The sequence below is a fragment of the Protopterus annectens genome, chromosome 2.part1 (genome assembly GCF_019279795.1).
Source record: "Protopterus annectens isolate FY-2018-M chromosome 2.part1, PAN1.0, whole genome shotgun sequence".
NCBI lineage: Eukaryota > Metazoa > Chordata > Ceratodontiformes > Protopteridae > Protopterus > Protopterus annectens.
This window is the reverse complement of record NC_056729.1, coordinates 1,956,023,539-1,956,044,573: the sequence shown is the minus strand read 5'-3', so window position 1 is coordinate 1,956,044,573 and position 21,035 is coordinate 1,956,023,539. Positions and strand designations below refer to the sequence as shown.

Below are 21,035 nucleotides of genomic sequence, written 5' to 3'. Positions count from 1 at the left end.
TTACTGGCTACAAAACTACAGTTAGGAATATATTACATCCTGCCCCCCGTCATTACAAAAAATATATTCATATTTTTGATGCAAGAACTGAGATCGAGAACAAATCAATATAGATGCAAAAATACACCTGAATTACTTAACAAAGCAAGGCAGACAGATTGGTCATCCGTTTATATAAACGAGCAAGAAGAGGTCAAAATGCTGTAACCAGACAACAGACAACGACAACTAAAGGATAGCCACGATGCATTGCACCTTAGTAATAAATGTTAGGTAGAGTGAGTGATACCAGTGCCCTGCGTTAATAGCTGTTAAGGTCGGTTGGCACTATGCCATGGTAATCCTATGGCTAGGCTTGTAAAGGTCCCAGGGCCATTAGCCTAGTACACACCTATGAACCTATGAACCTTTTATCTGCAGACTGAGGAGGAACACTACCTCTCAGAATGTGGAACAAATTGTCAAAATATGGAACACTTACTAATAGTTTGCTAGGATTAACTTCACCTAGAAAACTCACAGAATTATTAAAAAGAGCTACTTTATACTTATAAAAAAAGATTTTATGGAGTAATATGATTCAATATTATTTATTATGGATATCAGTTAAACATTCATAACTGAATGTATGACAGATAATTTCAATGTGGAACTGCAAGAAACATGGACTTTTTACGACTCAAAATGAGGAACGTTCCTCATGGATATAAGCATGCTTAATTTTTTCAACAATGTTTGACTTTTACTTGCAACAGGTGCACAGCTTTCCTCTTACCACTGCTTGCATACCTCTCAACTGTACAGATTTCTGCAGAATGTCTCGTTTTTTTGTCTCATATATTTGGTCTGTTTCTCATAAAATTGTGGTTTTCTGGTAAATCATTAGCAAACCATTGAGGTTTGAAGTCCGAAAATATTGATAGACATTTGAGTTTCAGACTTCATACCCTTCATAAAATTCATGCTAATGCAATGCCTGTTATTCTATCAACTGTCTAAATTTGTAAGAGCAATATTTAAAAAAGTGTCATTATTGGCAGTTTGTCACCTCCCATTATTTATGGCTTTATCCAGATTTCTTGGTCTAAGAGGTTGAGGGGTACCTTACTGTGTCTTACTATCCCCTGTAACTGGTAGTGAGCAGCATATCTCTCAAACTCTTAGTGGAAGAAATCTGGAAAAAGCCTAAAATAATGGGGAGATAAAGGCCTAAAAATGGGGACAGAACTTAAAAAACTTCTCTTATAAAATTATAAAGATTCTAGAATAACAGCACTTGTGTTAGCATGCATTTTCTAAAAGATATAAAGTCTGAAACTCATAGCCATCTTCATCGCCTTTTTCACATGGTTGGTGTATCATTTCAATTGTGACAATCATCTAGAGTCAAGGTTTACACCACTAGGTGGCTTGGCCGCTTGCCCTGCTTTGGAAAGTCTGAAACTCAAATGTACGTCATTATTTAGTGACTTCAATCCTCAGTGATTTGCCAGAAAACCACAAATTGTATAAGGAACAGACAAAAATATGATGCAAAAGTCTGGACATTCTGCACAAATCTGGACAGTTGAGAGGTATGGAGCATGGAAACATAGTTTTGAATGTACTACATCCCTTCTCTCAGACAGTGAGATTATTCAGTCCCTTATCTAATGGACAGGCACATTCCAAATGGCGAGGATATGAATGTTTTTCTCTACCAATATAATTATGCTTACCATTATAACTCACAATACCTTTAAGTAAGTGGTATAAACTAGATATATAAACTCATTAAATATTTATTGTAACTGAAGTATGGTTTAGGGTGCACATATCTATTTAATGAGCTATTCTGTACCCTATTATAACCCCTCTTCTCTAAATAGTGGGAGTCTTTAGGTGTCAATGGACTTAACCAGATTACAAAAACTTAAATTTAACTGTTTGTGTACTTACCTGACAACAAATTACCTAAGTAAAACGGGTCTATATCAGTTCACCGAAATGGCTGAAGTTTGAACACCATATGTTCGAACTTCTAACCACGAACTGCAAAAACATCAAAGTCTTAGAACAGAGATTTTTTTCCCAGGGAAAAAAATCGCTGTTCCAAGAAACACACACACAGCACAAGCACACCAAAAAAACACCAATCCACACACATACACTTAAAATCCTACATCTAACCCTACACTAAACTGTACATATACTGCTATTTATCCACTTACTTTAAACCAAACCCTAACCCTAAGTTCCGTCACTATCGCAAACTCACCTGACCCACACCCTAACCCTAACTCACCTATCCCGCCCTAAACCTAAAGTCTGTCACTATCGCACACCCACCTCACCCGTGCCCTAACCCTAACTCACCTAACCCGTGCCCTAACGTCCACACAATCGCACACTTACCTGAACCCGACCTGTAACTTCCCACCACAGTCCTGATAATCGCGAAGCCACAGAAATGGCCCACCAAATTCTTTCCCTGGGAAAGAATTCGGTGTTCCACGGCTTCGCGATAATCAGTGTTCCAACTTCACAGTTCGAACATCTGGTGTTCGATCGTCAGCCGTTTTGACGGACTGATATAGACCCAAGTAAAACATAGCTCCCAGCCAGGTTAAATATGAAAATCCATCTGTGCTGCACAATTCACCCAGGTAATAAAGACAATATAAATAATTAAAGTAATAAGTTACTAGAGAGCAGGTGACATCTTTCTGAACACCTTAGTATAACATTACATTTTATTGATGGCTGTACAGGATGGGGTTACAATTTAGTCTGTAAAACAGAATGCTTGAGTTGGATTTCTTGTTGTTTTGTTACCTCTTTCCTCCTATGTGGTCATTATTCCCACACCCATAGAATGATGTCATGTAGAGCATCCCCAGGATTTTGCTCATAGTAACAAAGGCATTATGGGTAAGCAAAAAAGTTATCTTTAGATATGAGGACAGTTATTTATGTTGTGGTACCAATACTGCATAATCTCATATGGTCAATATCACATTTTGGTAGTCTACTTACAATGTCCAGTAGACACTATATTTTTACAGGGAGTAAGGGTCTTCTGTGGCAGCTGTTAGTACAACAACAGAGTAGCCTGTTGTAGCAGCATGCAAGGTCAGCTGTGGATTTCAATCCCCCTCACCCCCCCAATAAATGTATCTTTAATTTAAAAATCTTAAATCTGATAGCCACAAGAGGTATTGTCTTTCAGTGTGCACCATTGGTACTTAACAGATTAAAATATAAGCAAGGCACAAACATATCAGTACTAAACCACTCCCTAATTACAACTTGGCCTCAAAAGCATTCAGAAGCAGGTACTATTGCTGTGGGTAAGAGGAATACTGATAGAGCTCTAGCTCCAGCCCTACATTCTATAACAAACCCCAAGTTCCACCATCATTTTTTTTATTTTTTGAATATCAACATTTTTTTTGAAGTGACCAGTGCTGTATGTATTCCCATCAATGACTGCACAAAACCTCTTGCTTTTTGTTTTGTGTGACTTTGTGCATCTACTCTGGTAAATACAGTAATGGGAGAGGGCAGTTAACCCATGAGGTTTCTTATTTGTGGATAACCTAGGCTAGTCCGAGGGCCATTAGCCTAGTAACCTCCTATGATCCTATGCTCTCACTGCTATGCATTATAATCACCTGCCATTGAGCAGCAAGTCTCAGTACCTTCTTTTCAGTCTCCAGCTATATGGCAGGAGCTACTGGGAGAAAGAGACTGCTAATCTTTAGGGACAGTTTTCTCTTGCAGGTATATGTTTTTTTTAGATTTGCCAGCAGGATACCAAGCAGAGCTGTGGACAATGATAGCAGACACTGCCTGGAGCATAATGCATAATATTCAGTGAACACGTCTTCATCGGCAAATAAACAGCAAACACTGAAATCAATGAAAGGCCACATCAGCGACTTTTTTCCCAGGGGGAAAAATCATTTGGCCTACTAAACACCACACAAACCTTTGAAATCTACAAAGTGGGGGGCTTCGCCCCCCCAACTAAATATACCAACTCCGAAATCGCACTTCAGTGGGGAAAACGGCAAATCCCCGATGATGGCCAATCACTTTTTTTACCCTGAGAAAAAAGTCGCTGATGTGGTCTTTTGTTGATTTCAGTGTTCGCTATTTATTTACAAGTCTTTTGGCAAGATAATATAGACCCTATATAACATTATGCAATACAATACAATAGTGTGCAGGCATCACTGGTGATCACCGCAAGTGGTTATCTGTTTATGGCATCAGTCTGTGGATGAAATAAAATGACATTTAGAGTAATCATAACCAAGCAATTATTGCCATAGCTTGGTGAAGGTGGGGGACAGAGTACAATGCTTTAGAACTGCAAGTTGAAATAACAGTTTTTCTTTAACTTTTATCATAACCTAATATCAGTGGGGTTTACAGAAGGTGGTTGTTTTTTGAAGGGGGTAGGAAGGCAAGGTATGTGTGAATACACAGGGCAACTATGTGATTTGATTGCTCTAAATGCAGCATATGTGTCTGCACCTCTCACTTTCTTCATAATCACACATAAGAAATGAGGTACAGGCTGTGCATGAAAATAAAGGGCAGATACATGTGCCATAAAACGCCATCTTTGATACAGCTAGCTTGGTGGGATATATTTGTTCAAGAGTAACAGGCTGAGACAAATTACTGAGATAATTATTTTCTCTTTCTTCACACTTGAACTCCATCGGGGTACACAGATGGTGGCTGTCTTTTTGTTGTAGTGGTAAGTGTGTATGCTGTACATGAAAACACAGATTGCTCCTTGACTACTGCCAAACAAAAATAATATCAGTTGTTGGGGAGCAGTGCATGTTTGTAACAGCAGAAAGATGAAATATGTCACTGTAAATATTATGTTTTTCAGTTTCTTCTCAATGAAACATCATAGGTTCATAGGTTCATAGGTTGATACTAGGCTATCTGCCCTAGGGCATTTATAAGCCTAGCCACAGTGTGTTTGGCTTTCGCCACCCTTTTAGATTAGTTGACTGTGCCTCTGTATAGTAGGTCACAGAAGATAGCCCTTTTGAGGTTAGTTTACTGTGCCTCTGTCTAGTAGGGATACAGAAGAGATCCCAGGGGTAAACCTACGATCTCCCATCCACTCAAGATTTCTCTTGAAGAGGGTCATTGAGGGACTCTGCCTAACATGGATTGGGATTTTGTTCCAGAGTGAGGGGAGCCTCTGGGATATGAATCTGTCCCTCCAGCATGTCCTATTAATTTCTGTACTGAGGTTTAAGTCCCTGGAGCGTGTAGCTCTAAGGGATTTGGATTTCCTGAGGTGGAGCATGTCCATTAATTCTGGGTTGGACATGGCTTTATACGTCAGGCACAGACTGCCTCTGAGTAGGTGGTAAGCAACTGAGTAGAGCTAGAGTTTCTTTAGCCTAACTGCATAGGGCATTTGTTTGAGTCCCTTGATCCTCTTGGTGAGGTACTTTTGGGGTATTTCCAGTTGCTGCAGGTGTCGGGTAAGGTACATTCCAAATGGGGCATTGTATTGAATTATGGGCCTGATGAGTGATGAGTAGAGGGGCACAATGACCTCTCTTGATATAGATGTGAACCCTTTCATGATAAGGTGGGCTATATAGAAGGTCTTTCTAACCACTTTGGCAACGTGATTGTCAAAGGAGAGATTGCTATCTACTTGGGTCCCCAAATCCCTAATTACTTCTTCCGTACTTAATGGATTACCACCTATGTGGTAATTTGTGGGCACTTTGTTTTTCCCAAAGGGGATGACTATGCACTTTTTGGCATTTAGCTTTAGGCCATGACTCTGGCACCAGTTATCCATCTCTGTGAGACCCTTTTGGAGGATGCTTGTGTCAGTCGGCGAGTCGATTATGGCACCCAGTTTGCAGTCATCTGCAAACTTGGTCAGCCATAGTCCTCCCATGTTAGCCTGTACCTCAGAGAAATATATACCGAACAAGAGAGGTGCCAAGACTGAGCCTTGTGGGATGCCACTTGTAACTGGTTTAGAGTCTGACATGGCACCTGCAATTCTGACCATGTGGGTTCTATCTCTGAGCTAGTTTGCAACCCATCTTGTGACATAGGGGTTGATATTTAAGCTGGTGAGCTTATTTATGATGCCTGAGTGGGGTATTGTATCAAAGGCTTTTGCGAGGTCCAGGTAGGCTGTGTGGACTACCTTCCCTTCATCTATGGCCTTGGTGACTGTTTCAAAGAAGTCGACCAGGTTCAAGAGGCAAGATCTGCCCTTAACAAAGCCGAATTGGGTAGGATCCAGTGTTTGGAGGTTCCCAATGTCTTTGTTTATGAGTTTCATGATGATACGCTCCATAGCTTTGCAGACCAGGCTAGTCAGGCTTATAGGGCGATAGTTTCCGGGGTCCGTTGTGGCACCACCTTTGTGGAGTGGGAATACTGTTGCTGTACGCCATTCCTTGGGTACATATTCTGTAGTAAGGCTGAGATCGAACAGTGACTTTATGTGAGGGTTCAGTTCTTCTTGGAGTTCGTGTAAGATGCAGCCCGGGACACCATCCGGTCCCATTGATGCTGTGTTTTTTGCTTTGGAGAGGGCAGCTCTCACCTGTGCATCTGTGATGTCAGGGAGGCTATACTCTGTTGGGATAGACATTTGCTCTTTTGGGGGGGAAGGGGGGGGGAGTTTGCACTGAACCTGTCTGCCAGGATGTTGACAACGTCTGTGGGTTCAGTGTATTTTTTGTCATTTTGAACTAACTCAGAGCATATCTGGGAGTTGCCACCCAGGTTCCTGACATAACTAAAGAAGGCATTGTGATTATCTTTAGCATCTTGTGCAATTTTTCTTTAAAAGCTGGCCTTAGATGATTTTATGAGGGATTGTAGTTGCTTGCTAGTACTGATCAGAGATGCCTTCCCTTTTTGGGATTTTGCTCTATCAAGTAGTAGCTTCCTCCTTCTGTTGTATAGCTTATTTATGGCTGGAGTCCACCAGACAGGTCTCCTGCCTTTGGAGGAATGAGTCTTGGTTTTATTTGGGATAGCACGATCCATGCATTCCTGTAGGTGTCCATAGAAAGTGTTTGTAAAGGATTCTGCGGTTTGGGCCGTATTTTCCACTGGCCCAGGGGCTTTGAAGGATTCCACCTCGGTTTTGAGAAGTGTGAAGTTTGCTTTTGAGAAGTTCTTCACCGTGGTTTCCTTGGCTGGGGGTGGGGAAGGGATATGGATGTCCAGTGAGATTAATTTATGGTCAGATCTTACCAATGAGGGGTATACCTCTGGTATGGAACATAGAGTCCCCATGTTGGTGATGATCAGGTCCAATGTGTTTTCCCCTCTTGTGGGAGTGGTGACCGGTTGTTCCATAGCATTTGAGTTTATAAATTCTAGGAACCGTTGGGCGAGAGTGTTGGGGCTTGAGTAGTGCTCTCAGTCTATGTTTGGGTAGTTGAAGTCACCCAATATAATGGTGTTTGGAGATACCTTCATATTCTCCAGTGTTCTCAGGAAAGCCGAGTGGGGTTCCTGAGTTTGGGAGGGTGGTCTGTAGCAGGCTACAAACTGAAAGGCAGTTTTTCCCACTGTTAGTTGCACATGGCAGAAGTGTACAGAATGCTATTGTCAGTTTGGGGTGCAGGTGATAGAACAATTATTGGATTACTTCTGTATAATTTTTATTATAGCTGTCATGAACACAATATCTCTCAAAGAGTAACATGATCATTGGGACAATTTCACAGTTAAAAGTGAAATACCCTAGTATTTTATTAGAAGTCCCTGAAGTTCTTTGAATTTTTCAATTCTAAACTGCCTCACAGGAATTAAAATATGACAGTTTATAGACAGTTAATAAGTTCAGTATTTTTGTTGTTACAGTCTGACCTTATGCCCAGTTTCCACCTGGGGGCCATGTGCCATTGCACACAAGGCCAAGTGAAACTAATGTACAGAATATATTTGCAATAAGCCGTCATTAGTCTAAAAAATATGTTTTATTTTACCAACCAAGGCTACATTTCTGTTATTAGGTATAGAGGGTGGTTTGACTCTACTCGAAGGGGTTTTGTGCTTCAATGTAAATAATCATGGAGGTGTAGTGAAATACTTGGAGATAAAATCTCTTTTAAGAGTGTGTTTTGTACCCTTGTAATCTATTGGAATTCCCTGTATTTCTTAGTGAGAACTGCCTATAGGGGAACTAACATAAGGCATCTTATTATAGGTTCATAGGTTCATAGGTGTGCACTAGGCTAATGGCCCTGGAGCCTTTACAAGCCTAGCTCATAGGATTACCCTGGCATTGTGCCACTCGACCTTTGTTTCCAGTGCCTCTGTCGAGTAGAGCCACTGGAGTAATCACCGGGGTGAATTTTCTATTTCCCATCCACTCATCAAGATTTCTCTTGAAGAGGGCCAGTGAGGTGCTCTATTTGACATGTATGGGAAGTCTATTCCATAGCATGGGCAGTCTCTGGGTTATAAACCTCTCCCTCCAGCATGTTCTGTTAATTGTGGTAATGAAGTTGAGGTCTCTGGAGTGTGTGGTGCGTAGGGATTGGGTTTTTTTTTAGATGTAGCATTTCAAACAGAGCTGGGTCAGACATGGCTTTGTAAGTCAAGCAGAGATTGCCTCTAAGTAGGTGATATGAGATAGCGAATAGTTGGAGTTTTTTTTAGTCTGTCCATATAGGACAAGTTTTTAAGGCCTAGGATCCTCTTTGTGAGGTACTTTTGCGGCCTCCCAGCTGTTGCAGATGTCTAGTGAGGTACATGCCAAATGGGGCATTGTACTCAATGATTGGCCTAATGATGGAAGAGTAGAGGGAGACAATGACCTCTTTCTTCCTGGATGCAAAACCCTTAGTAATGAGATGTGCCACATAGAAGGGCTTTCTAACCACAGTAGTAGTGTGGTGGTCAAAAGAGAGGTTGCTGTCAACCTGTGTTCCCAGATCTCTTATAACGCCTTCTCTGTTCAGTGGACTACCATCGATGTGGTAGTTCATGAGAGCTGGGTTTTTCCCAAAGGGGATGACGGTACATTTTTTGGCATTGAGATTAAGGCCATGGTTATGACACCAGTCATTGGTCTCAGTGAGGCCTTTCTGTAGGATGTCAACATCACATGGGGAGTTAATAATGGCTGCCGACTTGCAATCATCTGCAAACTTTGTCAGCCGGAGTCCTTTCATGTTGGACTGGACTTCTGAGAAGTAGTTACCAAACAGGAGAGAACCCAGGACCAAACCCTGTGGGACTCCACTCATGACCGGTCAGCAGTCTGACTTGGAGTCAGCTACTTTCACACTGTGGGTTCTATCTGTGAGCCAGTTTGCAACCCATCTAGTGATATAGGGGTTGATGCCAAGCTTAGTGAGATTTTCTATGATTCCTGAGTGGGGAATGGTATCAAAGGCCTTGGCCAGATCAAGGTAGGCTGTATGAACCACCTTGCTTTCATCCACAGCTCTGGTGACTGACTCAAAGAAGTTGGCCAAGTTGAGCAAGCATGATCTACCCTTCACAAAACCAAACTGTGTGGGATTCAGAGTTTGGAGATTCCCTATATCCTTGTTTATGAGGTCCATGATGATGCGTTCCATACCTTTGCATATCAGACTTGTTAGGCTAATGAGGCGATAGTTCCCAGGGTCTGTAGTCGCTCCTCCTTTGTGGAGAGGGATTACTACAGCAGTGCACCATTCGGTACAGACAGAGCCTGAGGTGGGGCTGTGACTGAACAGGGCACATAGGTGAGGTGCCAGTTCACTCTGTAGTTCATGTAGAACACAGCCAGGGATATTGTCAGGTCCCATAGAAGCAGTATTCCTGGCCTTGGACAGTGCTGTTTTTACCTGTGCAGCAGTAATACTGGGTGCCTAGCAATCTGCTGGTATTGTAATTGGTCTTTGTGGGGGGAGAGAAGGGTAAAGTTGGCACTAAATCTGTCAGCCAGTTTATTGGCAATATCTGTTGGCTCAGTATAAGAGGTACCATTGTGCAGTTGCTCAGAGCAAATCCAGGTATCACTGTGGAGGTTCTTTACAATAACTATAGAAGGCCTTGTCTTTACTATCTGTTGCAATTCTGTTTTCATAGCTAGCTTTAGAGGATTTGATGAGGGATCTCAACTTTTTGTTGAGGCTGATAAGGGAGTTTTTCCAATCTTGGGACTTCACCTTATTCTACATCAGTTTCCTTCTTCTGTTGTAGAGTTTGTTTATGGCAGGGGACCACCAGATTGGCTTCCTTTTTTTGGAGGAGAGCGTCTTGGTTTTATTGGGTATAGTGAGATCCATACATTTGTGTACGTGTTCGTATAGTGCATCAGTGTATGATTCGGTGGTCATGCAACTATACTCCATTTGCATGGGTGCCGTGAAGTTAGCCACCTCTGTTCTTAGGAACCCAAAGTTAGTGTTGGAGAAGTTTTTCATGGTGGTTACCTTTGCGGGGGTGGGGTGGGGTGGGAAGGATGTGGATTTCCAAGGTGATTAGTTTGTGGTCAGATCTAACTAGGGAGGGGTTGAGTATTGGTGTAGACCAATGGTCGCCCATGTTAGTAATGACCAGGTCAAGGATGTTGCTACCTTTAGTGGGGGTAAGAACAAGCTGGTCCAGGGCATTGAAATTAATGAATTCCAGGAAATGTTGGGCAAGTGTACTGGTACATGAGTATTTTTCCCAGTTAATGAAGGGGTAGTTGAAGTCGCCCAGTGTGAGTGTGTTAGGTTGGACCCTAATATTCTCCAGGGTGCTTAGGAATGTGGAGTGAGTGTCTTGGGACAGGGTTGGGGACCTATAAAAGGCTAAAACCTGAATCACTGTCTTATCCAATGTTAGCTGCACCAGAAGTATCTCTGATGCGTTATGTTGAGCTACCAGTCTGGAGGTGTGCGCATCCTTTAGGAATATGGAAACACCACATTTAGATCTTCAGTCCAAGTTCTGGGGCTGAAAGGTGTGGAATGAGTTATAGCCTGGTAGTGCAGGGGTGCTTTCTGCTGCCTTGAACCAGGTCTCTGTTACAGCACAAATGTCAATGTTCTCCATTTTATGGAGTGCTTCAAGCGAGTGCATTTTGAGATTTAGATTCCTAGCGTTGAGCAGTATGACCCTCAGATTGCATTTGTTTGTTGCTGTTACAGTGGTAATTTGGTCTTTGGAATGCTGCCTAAAAAAGGCACTATAGGGGTGGCAAGAGCCTTGGCCAGTATCCGGAAGCCCAGGGGTGACAGATGCAGGCCATCTTTGGCAAAGCATCGAGGTCTGTCAATCATGTCATCCCAGCCAGGCAGATACTGGATCCCTTTAGAATGACACCAAAAACTTAGCCAATTGTTGAAATCAATCATTTTCTTCTTGTACTGTGGTATCACTCTGGATGATGGTAGGATGCTTTTCAGGGCTGCGGTCGTACCCGCCTGGGTTACATAATCTGAGAGCTCCTCCATGTCTCTTTTCATGTAGTCCAGGGAGGTGCGTCTCGGGTCATTCACACCCACATGTACAATGACAGAGTCATATTTGTACCTGTTGTTGAAGGACCTGAGTGCATGCACTATATGGCAGATCCTGGCACCTGACTGGCAGCTGACTGTTACTTTCTCCTTATTCAACCTAGTGAGTGGGACATCAGTATGCCTCACTATTGAGTCACCTATGACTAGTGTGCTGGGCATGCTGTTTTGCCTTAGGGGCTTTGGTTAAGTGGCACACTGTTTAGGAGAGTTATGTGTCTCGAGATTAGTGTTGTGCTGTGGTGGTCGAGTGAGTTTCTGCCTTGGAGGTCTCTGCTGTTTGGGTAGATTTTTATTGAGAGCCTCCATGAAGGTGGGTGTGTGGTTTGTGTTTTTATGTGAAATCAGTGCTGGTGTGTTCTGGAGGGCTATGTGTTCCATGTGATGTGGTGCAAGTGTTGACCTTCTCCTCTTGACCAGCTATTCCGGTCTTGGCTGGAGAGTGTGTGGCTTCCAGTTTGGATACATGAGTGCATCTCTCGCAAGTCTGAGTGTTGGGAGGTAAGAGGATAGGGTTGTCAGTGTACATGAGGCAGTTGCTACATTGCATCAAGATCCCCAGTTCACCAGGTTAACAGGAGAAAGCACAGGGAACTGACCTTCAGATATGCCTTGAGTGGTGGGCATTAATAAGTACTGGAGATGTTTCCTTGTAGAACGTTTAGTGCTGGTTGCACTTTTGTGTGCTGCAATAATTGCTAAAAGAAGTCTGGTATGGTAAAGTGCTAGACTAATAAGCTAGCAAAAGTGCAGGAGAGGAGAACTAGCAGATCTAAGGGAAAAATTGAAGAGCAGACTTTGGCACCTCTCAGAAGCTTACAAACAGTCCTGGATACAACAAATCTGTATCTGAACTAGACTAGTTACAGGAAAGGCGGGAAGCAAGCACAATGTGGGCTTTTAAACCAGAAAGTTGAAAGAAATGGTAAAACTGCCCAAACGGCCAATAATCTACAAATTCTGGGCCAGAAACCACTCCTCTTGTGGTAGATAGGCTACCTAGTGTTACCACTCCCACTGATAAGCTAGAAGGCTTCCCTCCAACACAGAAAGGCTTGGGCAATTCAGAAGCTTACATACAGTCCTGGATACAGCAAATCTGTATCTGGTCTAGACTAATTACAGGAAAGGCGGGAAAAGCACAAATACAGGCTTTTAGACCAGAAAGTTGAAGGAGATGGAAAAAACTGCCCGAAAGGCCAATAAACTACAATTTCTGGGCCAGAAACCACTCCTCTTGTGGTAGATAGGCTACCTAGTGCTTACCACTCCCACTGACAAGCTAAAAGGCTTCCCTCAATCAAACATCTTAAAGTTTTGTTTTTGTTACAGTCTGGCACTATACTTCATTTTTACTGAGGAGTTATTTGAACCCTGCTGAAAAGACCTTATAGAACTAATATCCATAAAATACCTGTATAAGTTTTTATCACATCGGAAATAAAAATTGCATATATCTCACCAGAAAAAAAAAATCACTTGTAAGATGTCATGCACTGATGCTTTGTTTTCATTCAGCTAAGGTGATTGTCTGAAATTCTGAAGTTCCTGAGGGTAGAATAGGGTCTTATGTGTGTTTTGTCACCAATCACCCAACTGTTATTCCCTTAAAGTTTTATAATGAAATCTGAAAGTGGAGCCGAGATATAACCTTTCATAGAAAGGCACCAAAGGCTTTCATACATATGCCCTTTACTGCTACAGTTTGACATTTTAACAATAATCAATGACTGTGTGTGGGTATATCAGAATTTACCTATGACTGGTATGGTTTGATCATGAGGGCAATGCTGCTCTCCTTCCCATAGGTCCATGCTGAAGGGGTCTGAACTTGTGTGGGGGGCTGGGGCTAATGCCATTATTTCTTTAACATTCCTCTGAAACTTCAGTGGTCACTAAATCTTGTGTTGGGCTGGGGACTATGTGGTATTTATTTCTTTAATTTTCCTCACAAACTTCAGAGAGGTGCATGGAGGGTCACTATAGCATGTATAGGAGCACCCTACAGTCTGCAGAAGTAGAAAGTTGAAAATATTATTGTAGTCATTATTTTTTTTTTTTCATTTTCCTCATAATAAAACATCTGATGCACATACAGGTGACTATCTTTTGGGGGATAGTAAATAAGCAAGCTATATAGATATATATATAAATATATATACCTGAGAACACTGACAGATTGAAACACCGACGACGAAAACACCAACACCAGAACAACAACAGAAATAACCGACAGTTCAAAATCCCAACGCTGAAAACACTGACATACGAAATGAGCACGACTGTGTAAGTATGCAATAGTGATGGACTTTAAGGTTAGGGTGCGGGTAAGGTAAGTGTGTGTTAGTGACAGACTGTAGGGTTAGGGTGCGGGTAAGGTAAGTGTGCGATAGTGACGGACTTTAGGGTTAGGGTGCAGGTAAGGTAAGTGTGCGATAGTGACGGACTTTAGGGTTAGGGTACGGGTAAGGTAAGTGTGCGATAGTGACGGACCTTAAGGTTAGGGTTTGGGTTAAAGTTAGTGCATAGATAGTTGTGTATGTAAAGTTTAATGTAGGTTTGTAAGGTTTTTGGTGCGCTTGTGTTTTGTGTGTGCTGTGAGTTGGTGTTATGGTGTTTGGTTATGTGGACTGTCGGTATTGTGTGGTTTCAGTGTTTTGGTGTCGGCATTTTGGCTGTCAGGTTTGTGGTGTGTCGGTGTAGTGTAGGGGATCCATATATATATATATATATATATATATATATATATATATATATATATATATATATATATATATGAGACAGCAAATGTATTTAATTTGTTTTTTCAGATTTGTCTCAGACTGACATCAGAAGGGTGCATGGAAGGTTTCTGTCCTTTGTGTGTAGGGGATGAGGAGACATGTTTTATATACATATGACAGAAGTAGCTTGAAATATTACTATGGGCATTTATGGCATAATTTTAATCCCTATTTTACACCAGAGAGATAGAGAGATACCTATTTTGAGGTGGGGGTAGGGGGCAGGCACTATTCTCAGATATGATATATGTATTCTCACAAGCATTTGTCTTCTTAGTTTATTGAGAAGTGATGTTTGGCCAGCTTTGAACACTAAAACTTGGATATAACTTACTTCTTCTTTGAAATAAAAAAGGCTTGAATTTCTTTTCCTTACACATGATTTTTTTCAGGCCATCTATGTCTCAAACTTTTGGGAAAAAAGCTCAAAAATGCACCTCAGAGCATCTATAACCCCATGGCTTTTGTGTGCCTAGCTGCCTCCAGACTTCCAGTTTAATTTAGTTATTACAAGGTAGTCTTGGTCAGGTAGGATGTGTTGGAAGGATACAGGAAAAAGCAACGTTGAAGATTGAGACTGAGGTTCTTTCTGTAATCGTGGTTTTTATATTAGATGACGTTTGTTTAAAAAACATAGGAAAGACATTTTGGAGTATCAAGAAACCTTATTCCTTTTAGGTGTCTTTTGGCCTTCAGATCCCCGGCTTAATACAGCCATTTCCACTCATTTATTAAAGTGTAGTCATGGATAGTTAGGATGTGCTGAAAGGATGCTGAAAAAAATAAATTTAAGAGTAAAACTAAATTTGTTTCATTTATTAAGGATTTTGTTCAGGCAATCCCTGGATGAAAAGGGTTGTTTAAAAATCTAAACTGCAGTTCAGAGCATCTAGAACCCACACCTTAATGAAATTATTTCTTCCACAGTTATCAGAGTGAAGTCTTGCTAGATAGAATATGTTGAATCAATTAATAAAAAGCTGTAGGAAAAATGAAGAGTAAGACAAAGTGTGACAAAAAATGAAGAAAAATGTAATGTGGATAGTGTGCGTATACCAGGATGGATATAGTAGGGAAAGGGGGTATTCTTATGAAATGAGAACCAAAAATAATACTTTCTTCTCCAGGAAAAATGCTGTTTTCTCTCATTTTAGATGTTACAGCAAAGCACACACATTTAACATATTCTGACATGCATACAAATATTTGAGACTGTTGTCTTTTTCCCTAATGTTATTAGGATGTGGAAAACAAAATTAAAGAGCGAGAGAGGTTATTGAGGGCTCTTGCCCTATAAATTTCATAAGAATATTCTGAAAAAGGACTTTCAAGATGGCTGCACCCTGATCAATAAGTTGATTAGAGTTCTCCCAGTGTGAAGACTGCAATTGAAAAAAAAAGCAAGAGAAAGCTGTCAATTTGCATAAACTTGAGTAATTGGCTAGTAATTACACTGCATGGATGCCAGCAAAGAAAAATTTGGAGACAATAACAAAAAAAAAAAAAAAAAAATTCAAACAGAAAAGGTGAAGTAAAAACTCTTGCTAGGAAGAATCTTGCATCTGTTCAGCAAAAATAAGAGCTTAAAATATTTTTTATTTACATATCCTTTGTTGATAGAGTTAGTTCCACTAGGCTAGTAGTCTCTTTTCAGTGGACACCGAAGATGGTATTTAAACTAGTACAGGCAATTTGGCCACAACACCAGGGCACATCCCATACTCTTTGGAAGACAGGAAGTGAAACACTCTCTGAAGCTGCTAGGTGGTGCTGGGGGGCTGCTGTTGCACTTCTGGGAATTCCAAGATGGAGGAGAGTACAACAGAGCTGAAGACAGTAGGAAGAGAAAACTTACTGAAGGAAGGGAAAGGAGAAGGAGATGTAATAACTGTTAAAGAGATGGAAAATAGACAACTGGAGAGACAAGTGTTGATAAATTTAAAGAAGCAGGCAGAGCCAAAGGAAGGAGAAATGGCGAGGTGGAGAGGAATGGTGGAGAGAGTATTACAGGAAAAAGGAAACACAAACAACAGCTGGTGAAGGGAAACAATGGAGGTATTTTTGGCTGGTGGAGTAACCAGTTTTCAGGGTTTAACTTTGCAACAGAGTTTTTTGTTACAAGGAGGACATTGTGCAGAGTGGTAAGTATAAAAAGTAAAAGTGATGTTAGGGTGAACAAGTATGCCATTATGGACAGTATTATTTACTACTAGGATTTAACATTAAAGACATAAGACCACTAATTCATTTGGGAGCTGAAATTTTTGTGAAGTGACATTTGAAAGTTTTAAGTTGCTAGAAAAAAGTTATGACTGAGACTGAAAACAAAAGAAATCCAGTAGCACCATAGAAAGACTATTTGTTTCAGAGCTTGGGACTACTACTAAAAAAGAAAATAAATGTGTACGTTAGGACTTCAGCTATGGATAAGCATGAGTTAATATTGTTTTTTCTTTCACAATGTGGTAAAGTACATGAAATAAAAAAAATATGTGATGAAAGAAATGTAGGGACTAGGGGTTGGGAAGGGTGGGTAACAATGGATCCTAAGGATGGCAGAATTCAACATATGACAGATACAATAATTGTGAATGGTAAGAGAGGATTTGTTCGATATTGGGGCCAACCCATTGCATGTTATTCCTGTGGGGATGAAAATCATTTAATAGAAAACTGTAATAAACAAAGGTGTGGCCAATGCGGGGAGAGATATGCAGCAAAAACTGTATTTAAATTTTCTACAAAAAGGCTTAATTTGGATACATCTGGTCTAACTGTCGCATATTAGGAAAAGAAAGAGCAGATGAAGAAGAAAACCCAGTAGAAAGATAGTAGAAAATATTACTAGAGAAGATGTTAGAGGAGAAAGAGGTATGGGGAAAACGATACTGAAGAAAGGTTAACCAATGAAGAGGTAGTTACAGAACAAATAGTTCAAAGTGAGGTTATTAATATACAGGAAAAGAAAGAGTTCTAATTTTAGCAAGGGAACAGGAAGGGGAGGAAGGAATGGAGACAGGAGAAGAACAAGATAGTGAAAAATTAATTGGTTGTAAATTAAGAAAGGGAAAAGAAAAATATGATCTGGAAGTAAAGCGTATACAAAAACGGAAAAGGATGATATAGGAATTTTTGCATTAAATGTGGATAGCATTAACTGATATAAAAGGTTTGGTGGTGATAGAATGGAGTAAAAAAATAAATGGATGGCTTTTGCTTGCTAGATTCCAGATGTAACAATAAGAAAAACAGGAAAATAATATATATATAATATGGAAAGTGGGGGGCAAGCTCTTTGGTCAGTAGGAAATGAGATGTGTTCTGGAATAGGAATTCTTATAAAAAACTGAAGAAGAATTGTAGATGCAACAGTAGTAGTACCACGAAGGGTGGTGATATGTTTGTTGTATGAGAATGAGACAAAAATGCATAAGATTAATAGCGATTTATGGCTATACTAATATGACAAAGAGACAACAGCTGTTTGAAGAAATCAAAAATTTGTGTCAATAAATATATCAGTAGGGATGGTAGGAGATTTTAACTGTAACTTTAGGAAAGAAAAGGGGAAAAACACAAAATATTATAATGCTAAAAGAATTAATAATGTGGAAATTTAAAATTAGAAAGGAATAGGGAATGGATATATAAAAGGAAAATTTTTAAGACCAAAATTGACTATATAGTTTACCATAAGGATATGAAAAAATAAGAGGGAGGTACAGATGGCAGAGTTTCAGATCATAGAGCAGTATCGGTTAAAATAGGGGAAGACAGTAAAATAATAGCAGAAGGAAATGGATAAAAAGATTAACGTCACAGTTTAAAAAGGAGAGAAATATTATGGAAAGATCATATGACAATGATACAATTTTATAAAAATTGTATGCATTGGTGGGTGGTATATAATCAGAAGTGTAAAAATATATATTTAGATGTAGAAAGAAGAATAAAAAAAGATACACGAAGAAATATAAATACATTTTATGGATATGAGAAAGAGATAGGGAAAGGAAGTGACAAAAATAAGGGAAATAGAAAAACAGGTATATGAAAGAATAGAGAAAAGGTAAAATGATGTTACAAAGGCAAAGATTTTCTTCTGAAAGGAAGAGGAGGTTTCCCCTTATTTAGGAAACAAGAATGAAATAACAAAGGATGGATGCTCTCCCATATGGCAATGGAAATACAAAAGACAAACAAGTAGATATTATGGAGGTGATATAAAATTTTGAAGAGGAAATGGATGGGCATCAAGAATGGAACTGAAAGAGGAAAACATCTGAAAAGTAAGGATTTTTTTTAGAAAATGATATAACACTAGAAGAAATACAGAGCATGATAAAATAAGGTAAGAATGTTTCAGCACCAGGATTAGATGGTATAAGTTATTAGTATTATAAGGAAATGAATAAAGACAAAATAAAATCTTTTAAAAAATGTATTTAATGAATGGAAGAAGACATATGTGGTGGAGTGATAAAATTTATATGGAAAAAGGATGAAAGAAAAGATATAAAATGGACGCCCATAAAACTAGGGAATACTGGCTATAAATTATTTATGAAAATACTACGAAAAGGGATGGAGAATGTATTGGATAAGGTAGTAGGAAAAGGGATTTATGATATAAAAGGAAGACAGATGAAATAAATGATTATAGTGAAATAATCCATGGGGATTAAACTGAAAGAAAATAAAAAAGCAAGACTTATAGAATGTGATTTGGCTAAAATCATTTGATAAAGTGAGTCATGAAGCAATGTGGCAAAATTTAGAAGCATATGGTATAGGAGAAAATAAAGAAACTGTATGAAAATCCATGGGTTCAAGTTCTGATAAATGGATGGATGGAAAAACATAAGTATTAAGAGACGAATAAAACAATGATGATTTATGAGTATGTGCTTATTTATATTAGTAATGAGTGCAGTAGTACAGACATGCATGTATGAAACGGGGGAGGCAAGATGTAAAATGGAAGAAAATGTTGCATTACCAATATGAATGACATAATGCAGATGATTTAGTTCTGTTGTTTTGTTTGTCTTTCGTCTTTTTCCCAGTAAGGGGTCGCCACAGCGGAACTCCGGTCAGCTAATGACTGACAGTAGATTTTTACGAAATGCCAAGGTGCCAGCTGGATGCCCAACCTTCAATGAAGGCACGCCCATTTACACACGCATGTCTTTCGAATGCTACCTAACCGTGGGGAGGACATGCAGACTCCACAGAGAAGGCACTCCCAAGCCAAGCCGAGAATCGAACGGGAGAACCTCTTGCTGTGAGTTAACAACGCTACCGCCATACCACCACGGCAGAATGCAGATGATTTAGTTCTAATAATAAAAAAAAAAACACCTGGGATGGATAAGGATCAAAATGCTAACATTCCCCCACCTAATAAATGCCCATGATACACAGGGACACAACTGAGTTAGATTGCATGTCTAGGCTTATAAAGGCCTTGGTGGCCCAGAAGCTTTATACAAAGAAGCCATATACACTTCATAGTTATAACATATCTTACAATTTCAAATAAGATTAATGAAGTTTATATAAATGAAAAAATAATTTTTATTTTTATAAATTCCTTCATTTCTTCTGCTCTCCAGTCAGAATACATTATAAATGGAGAAAATATCAGTTAAACATTATTTCGGACAATGTGCAAATAAACAAACTGATAATAATAAAGCATTTATCTATTGTATAAATAATTCAAAATTAAATTTATTCCTGTGCTTCCAAGGTAGAACATGACAATACACAGATAATGACATTTTTCTTTATTGGCTAAGAGCCTTGGAAATAAAAGAAAAACAGATGTATGTGTTCCAATTGCTGACTAGACAACAGGATGTACAACCCAGTTGTGGATGTCAGTTGTTAATGAATATCCTTTTTACTGTGACAGTTGGTATATGATTAGCCTCAATCACTCAGAGAATTCAAACCAGACAGTTTCACTAGTTATATTAACTCAAACAGCACCCCTTGAATACTGCAACTGCAAGCACTCCCAAAACTCACAATTAAATTATGCAAGCATCTCCCACTAACCTACTCTTACACATTAATATGAGACAATGTAGTAAAGAAGAAAGATAGGATGTAACGAAAGACACATCTGGCACTGTTCCCCATCCAGGTATTATTCATGTACTTGTAAATCTGAATATAAATCCATGTGCTGTACATATATGATTGTCTGAAAGCAGGGAAGTTACCAGTGATGTATCAGAGGATTCACTATTAGATCAACACTGCTAGCTTATCGTCATGTAAGATTAATAGAGGACTGTAAACCGCCTGTTATTCTTTCCTCAGACTATGTTAACAACTGCTATAATAAGGTCAACAATGTCAAATTAAATGTGAAACATTGCAATATATTCATTTTTGTACACATAACATTTTCACATCACATCGTATGGGAATCACACCCCTCTAATCAGACTTCTCTCATAAAACATTTAGGCACTTTTGTTGATAATTCCTTAGCCTTTCACCATCACAACTACACAGTAATTTGGAAATCCTTCTGTGTGGTTTAACTAATTTCCAAAGACATCTCCTCTGCCTCTAAAGACGTTTTAATTCCACATTACTCATCTCTTATCAAACGTTTTATTGAATATAACACCACTTTTGGAATGCATTTGCCAAAACATATCACTCAGCAGGAGAGACCTTAGAGACTCCTAACTAAGAAAAAAAAGACAAATTGCCTCCTGAT

General features: G+C 39.6%; 1 protein-coding gene across 1 annotated transcript in view; it reads right to left on the bottom strand.

The window, feature by feature from the left end:
• Positions 1-21,035, bottom strand: part of DST (dystonin) — a 4,096,730-nt gene that overhangs the window by 3,188,389 nt on the left and 887,306 nt on the right. The gene's annotated exons all lie outside the window — the stretch shown is intronic.